The sequence below is a fragment of the Lepisosteus platostomus genome, chromosome 1 (assembly GCF_059453375.1).
Source record: "Lepisosteus platostomus isolate fLepPlt1 chromosome 1, fLepPlt1.hap1, whole genome shotgun sequence".
Classification (NCBI taxonomy): Eukaryota; Metazoa; Chordata; class Actinopteri; order Semionotiformes; family Lepisosteidae; genus Lepisosteus; species Lepisosteus platostomus.
In genome coordinates this window covers 66,166,453-66,172,686 of record NC_142611.1, presented here as the reverse complement: position 1 = coordinate 66,172,686, position 6,234 = coordinate 66,166,453, and the positions used below count along the sequence as shown (strand labels likewise).

The 6,234-nt window shown below is 52.4% G+C and overlaps 1 protein-coding gene across 7 annotated transcripts in view; it reads left to right on the top strand.

The window, feature by feature from the left end:
* Positions 1-90: 90 nt before the first annotated feature.
* Positions 91-6,234, top strand: part of arhgap9 (Rho GTPase activating protein 9) — a 59,255-nt gene continuing 53,111 nt past the window's right edge. For 6 of the 7 annotated variants that reach the window (XM_088633653.1, XM_088633652.1, XM_088633650.1 and 3 more), the window contains exon 1: positions 91-227. The gene's annotated coding sequence lies outside the window, so the exon portion shown is untranslated. The remainder of the gene's footprint in view (positions 228-6,234) is intronic. The other variant, XM_088633644.1, reaches the window with a different exon arrangement.

Below are 6,234 nucleotides of genomic sequence, written 5' to 3'. Positions count from 1 at the left end.
GGAAACCCAACGCACCCTCGTCACGTTACGGAGGTGAAGTTAGTAAGGGCCAAGGGTGGCCCATGTCACGTGATCCTAAGCGGTGACGCAATGTGTATCCAGTAACCTAACATCGGCAGTGCCTCAGCTCAAGCCATCTGCTCTACGAGCTCTTGGAGATAAGCGGTTCTCGGATTGGAGTGTCATAGGAAAAATTAATTATAATTGAAAGCCTGTAGAAAATCGAGGTAAGTGATAGATTTTTCAAGAAAAAAATAACAGTTAAATTGGAGATCTTTTTGCTTTGTAATTTTGTTTGACAAGTTTAAGTTGAAGAGTTTTTCAGTGAAAGTTGAGATTTTTTTTTAAATGTTAATGTGAAGTTCACCGTGCGTGCGAAGTGTCAGGTTTTTTTTTTGCCGCGCTAGCTGTATTCATGACAAGTGAAGACTAACCTAATTATTCTACTGGAAGTGCGGGCGCAATAAAATTTTCATTTTAAACAATTAATGGGATACGGTGGATATTTCCATCGTCGCTAAAGCCCCTGCTGAAAAGAGATAAAAAAATAAACCCTTATCACTTCTCAGCGAGTCCGTGTTGTTTAAGATTGTAACTTTAATCGTGATGTTGACATAACCGATAATTTATTAGTCGCGGAATCTGAAAGATCACAAATTCTAGTCGCCTTTAACCTCAGGGCTGACATCAGGATTTGACTTCACGACATTGATTTAATCTCCAGACACACGGCTCGCTCTGTTGTTTTTATTGCAGTAGGTGATCTTGTGCTATTTCGTGGAGCATGGCGCGATCTGGTACTTGTTGTGCATCATTAGTGCCGTGTTGCGCTCTTTTTTCACTCACAGTTGTACCGAGTTACAGCAGCAGTGCGCGTATTGTTACAGATGAGGGGATCTGGTGTGAAATTAAATCAGCAGCAGAACTACAGAGAGCCCAGTCCGTTGGGCGCTTGTAACCCCTTCAGCAACCGTAGGCGCTACTGCGGAAAAAAAGGAGGGAAAATGTTGAAAGTTCTCGGGGTACGACAGAGGAGCCCAAGCATATATTTGTTAAGCACCCCTTTAAAACTTTTACATGGGCACTGATGATGCGGCGAGGGCGGTGGGTCGGTTCGACCCGCACGCGAGTGGTCTCTCTCCGTGTCTTTTTTTTTTTATTTCGTAAGCGAGGGGGCTTGGCTCGAGCCGGGGTCCGCGTGAATTTCTGGGCTCAGGTGCATGTCGCCCACGGCAACGGGTTTAGCCGCTGCAGCAAAAGGTCACGCCAATCACATGTCGGCTGACAAATGAGAGGGATGCTCTGGGGGGGCATGGAGGCGGGACAAAGAGGGCACTGGCACTTGTGGAGGTTAGGGTCAGGTGCTGTCTGCCGCCCGCCGTGGAGCCAAGAGGCAGGCATACCGATGTGTTAAACACGTCGTGCAGACGAGAGGGGTTTTTAAAACAAGTTTTTGGACAGGAAAAACTGCGATTGCATTAAAAAAAACGCGAGAAAGGACGTTTCTCAAAAGTAACATCTTCTGCCTGAGTTTTTAGAATATGAATCCTTCTGAATGAGTGTGATTGTGTTATGGTTTCTTTCCCGACTCTGCGTTTTTTTTTACTTAGAGAAAGCAATTCCTTGACCGATTTATAGGTGGGATCAGTCGTTTTTACGATTTAAGAATGATTTAAATTGATGACCACGTAAAAGCTTCGTCTAATTGCACAATCGCAGCAGCGGAAAGCGGGTCGCGCGCGCTCGGATTCCCGCAGACGGAGCTTTTAGTTGAGGAAGAGCCCTCCAGGGTAAATCCATCTGAATACTGCAGCGCCAGTCCCCTCCTGACCAAACCACTGCGCTGTGATAAAGCAATAATGTGATTGAGAACATTTGTTAAAAAATACATACATCTGGCCTTCCGACAAATTTGTGAACACGGTCCACGCGGTGGGTGGCCGTCGTACTGACGCGGTGTGAAATTCGACATTTTAACTTTTCACCATTTAACACCTTTATGAAGTCGAGGTACTTGTGAAGAACGAACTGAGCGCAAAAACTCAAAATCCTTCTCTCAAAGCGCGCTGCAGCCGGAGATGAGATAGCTGTAAACGGTGAACTGTATTGCGCATTAACTGTCGAGGAATTTCCTAATCCGTTACTGACGGTGTTTTCAGTCCTGCCGTGGCATAAAGCTGCCTTGTTTTCGTCTGTACTGAGTGTGTTGATGCACAAACGCGAGTGTACAGGGGAGCTAACATCTTAAATGTAAAGGAAGAGGATGGTATTTATTTTGTTTCTGACACTCCGTTATTCTGCAGCTAATTTGCTTACTGCAAATTTTATGAGTGGGGACGTGGTTTGTTGGCATGGAGGAGGTGTGTTTTTCCAGCAGTTGTTTCTCCTTGAAGACCAGCAAGGCTTGAAATATTTACCACCCCATCTACAGTTGGTACGGCCTTATAGAGAAAGGGAAGTCTGGGCATGCACGCATAGCAGGGACAGGTAACTAGGGCCCTCTTGTCTCAATTCCATCTCTCATCTTCATTTGCTTAGTTGAATTCAATAAACAGTTGCTATTTTTGGTCTTAATCAACTGCTTATTCAAAAGTGCTGGGAACACTTGCAGGACCCCAAGTCCTTTTGAAGGCCTGGAGTTGCCCATCCCCGGTCACTAGTCTTGGGGCCAAAATGAGGCCAGACCTGCCCCCTAGGAGTCTTCCTGCTGTGACCATACCACTGTGCACTGGTCTACGAGAGCAACTGGCTCGCTACTGCTCCCTACAGGCTGAGGGAGGCGCATGCCCCCTCCTGTTACACCCCTGCTCACGAGCCGCATGCGTCCCCAGGAGGACCAGATCAATGAGATCTGTGCTGTATTAGTAATCCTGGCGCAGACAGCACTAGGCGCTGCATGTCTAAGTGACAACCCTCCCGCCACCAGGGACGCTCAGGCAGGCAGCCAAGCGCCCTCCACAGCCTGCCGCTGAGCTCCGGGGGGGGCTGGAGGTCTGCGGTTCTGTAATACAAACGCTGTGGAGGAAAAGACCAAACCGAGAAACGGAACGACAGGGGGGCTCTGTTTCCTGTGACTTTGAAGCGGGTCGTCAGTGTGGGCCTCTCCAGAGGCCATGGTCTTGGGGGGATCGCAGCACGCCCGTCAGCCGGGCTTTTCTTATCCTCCTCCCTCTCGCTCCGTCTCTGTGAATGAGTCCGAGTCTCCTCCCCTGCGCTCTGTCCTTAAGAGGGAAACAGTCTGATTTTAATAAGGAGGTGTATACAGTAGTTACTACATTGTGTAGCACTTACAAAGATGATTGTGGTGGTGTTTACACGAGTGGTGACGTGCAGGGTTCACGAATGCACGTTCTGTTCCCAGTGCACACAGAAAGCATGAGGCAGGAGAGACCTGCAGCTGGTCTCTTGGCCTGCTGTGTTTAGAGGCAGCACTGCGTTCAGAGTCAGGCTGCCAGTTGGTTTACCCCAACACAGCCCTGGGGGATGTCATATGGCGCTGATATAAATAGATAATATTATGGGTTTTCAACTAGATCAGGGCTCTAGTCCTGGTTGTGGTGGGGTCAGTGTGTCTCCAGGGTTTCCAGTCCTGCTCCTGGGGGTCAGTGTCTGCAGGGTGTCCAGTCCTGTTCCTGGGGGTCAGTGTGTCTGCAGGGTGTCCAGTCCTGCTCCTGGGGGGATCAGTGTGTCTCCAGGGTGTCCAGTCCTGCTCCTGGGGGGGTCAGTGTGTCTCCAGGGTGTCCAGTCCTGTTCCTGGGGGGGTCAGTGTGTCTGCAGGGTGTTCAGTCCTGCTCCTGGGGGGGTCAGTGTGTCTCCAGGGTGTCCAGTCCTGCTCCTGGGGGGTCAGTGTGTCTGCAGGGTGTCCAGTCCTGCTCCTGGGGGGTCAGTGTGTCTGCAGGTGTCCAGTCCTGCTCCTGGGGGGGTCAGTGTGTCTGCAGGTGTCCAGTCCTGCTCCTGGGGGGTCAGTGTGTCTGCAGGTGTCCAGTCCTGCTCCTGGGGGGGTCAGTGTGTCTGCAGGGTGTCCAGTCCTGTTCCTGGGGGGGTCAGTGTGTCTGCAGGTGTCCAGTCCTGCTCCTGGGGGGGTCAGTGTGTCTGCAGGGAGTCCAGTCCTGCTCCTGGGGGGGTCCAGGTGGACCAGTACAGAGCTGAGTCAGAGCTGGAATGAAAACTTGCTGCAGCTCTGGACCCTCCTGGACTGGGACTGGAGCCCAGAACTCGAGGTAGAGGATGGAGCAGATGGACTACAGCATGTCCAGCAGGTTACGCAGGTTCAGCTCAAGGAACCAACAGGAAAGCCTTCGCCTTGTGCAGCTGAGCAAACGATCAGCTCGATTAGGCAATTCAGGGCTCAGGAGGGAAAGAAAACTAGGCACCAGGTAGCCTCCGAGGGCGGGAGGTGTGCCGCCTGGGCACCTGGGCGTATGCGGCAGGTGTGTCGTGCCAACAGGGCACTTCTGCCGCAGCTGGAGCTGGCAGGTGGTCCTGATTCCTGCTTGCCCTGCAGTAGGAGCGACAGGCAGTGTGACAGGAGCGCAGGGGCCTCTCGCCTCCAGAACGGACCTGCTGGCGTTGTGCTGCGACCGGGGGAGGAAGATCCCTGAAGACGAAGGCCGCGGTGGTGCCAGGGGCAGGCGTGCAGACCGTCGGCCCCGGGGTCACAGGGGCGCTCCGGGTCCCGGCCCTCGTGACGGTGCCGACCCCTCTGGCGTGTGCACGCTCTCCTTCCGCTGTGCCGCGGATCGGCCCGCGCTGGGCGTCACGGCAGCGAGCAGGACGCAGGGCTGTTGCAGAGCCTGGCCGGGTGTGCGTCAGTGCGTTTCGACTCAAGACACATCTGACACCTTGAGCCTTCAGCAGAAGTAACAGGTTTCTTCCCCTGGCCTGGAATTGCACTGACACAGTATTAAAATTCGCTGTGCTGTGGGGTTTCCTACCCTTAAACCTGAGCGGAAAGCCCTGTGGGATTTTACCTGAAGGTGCGTCATGCCGCCGGCCTCAGGCTCTGTGCTCTAAATGTGAGCTCTGATACGAACGCGCCTTAAATTTCCTCGTAATGTGACAGAGTCACTGAGTGCCGAGCAGGTCGGTGGCTTTCCTGTTGTTGTGAGCTGGCTTTGTGTGTTTTATTTAGTGAGGGGGGGTGTGTGTGCAGAGGGAGGGGACGGGGACGGGGGGGGGAGCGTGGAGGGGGCAGTCTTCTGCAAAGCTGTGCAGCAGGAAGTCCGGGCTGCGGGTTTCGGAGAAGTTCTGCAGAGGTCAGGGCCTCTGTGACATCCCAGCCAGACGCAGGCCGCGCTCTGTGTGTGTGTGTGGGGCACACAGTGCACCCTTGCCATGACCTTGAGAGAGCCTAGACACCCCTCTCTCTCTCTCTCCCGGCGCAGATGTGCAGCGATCAGAAAGGCACTGCGCTGAGGGGAGGGCGGGGAGTTGACAACAAGGGACCAGACTTGTCTGTTCAGTTCAGTCGGCCAGTTTCTGCTACTGCCGTCTCCTAGTCCAAATCAGACTGGACACAGAGTGGACAAGCAGCCTTTGCTGCTGCCCCTGCAGTCTCTTCTGCTCCTCACTGATCACAGCTGCCTCTGCTCGCCTGGCTCCTGTGTTAAAGTGTGGAGACTGTGATGTAAATAGACTGCTGGACTCAGCTCCCTGCATATCCAACAGTTTGCAAAATCATGCTCCTCGGCTCTGAAACTAGAGACAGGGAGGCTGTTCTGCTCAAACTAGACACAGCCTCCTTTGCGCTGGTTGGACCTGGGAAACCAGCATGAAATACATACGAAATCCTTGCGATCGCAGCCCTTAGAAAGTGGCAACTTCCAATACCCAATCAAACCTAAAATGTGTCGAACCCGGGACCATGCTCATGTGAAACAGTAGCGCACCGCACCAATGCCACTGCAGAGTATATTGTTCACATGCCACGTCGTTCTTGTAACCTCCCAAGAGTACTGACAGATACTAAAAGAGTCAGACCAACGAGTTACATTATGCTCAGCAGGAAAGCAAGGACGCAAGTCTGCAGACAGAATGTGTGAGGATGTGCCTTTAGGGCTGAGAATGGGAGGCACTTATTTCCACAAAGAGTGGTGGGTGTAGGGAACAAGCTGCCCAGCTGCATTGTTGAAGCTGATTCCCTGAGAACCTTCAAGAATTGGTTGGATGAGATTCTCAGAACCATCTTTGTCCAGGATGAGATTGTGGGATCAATAAGCTATTCGTAACCGATGT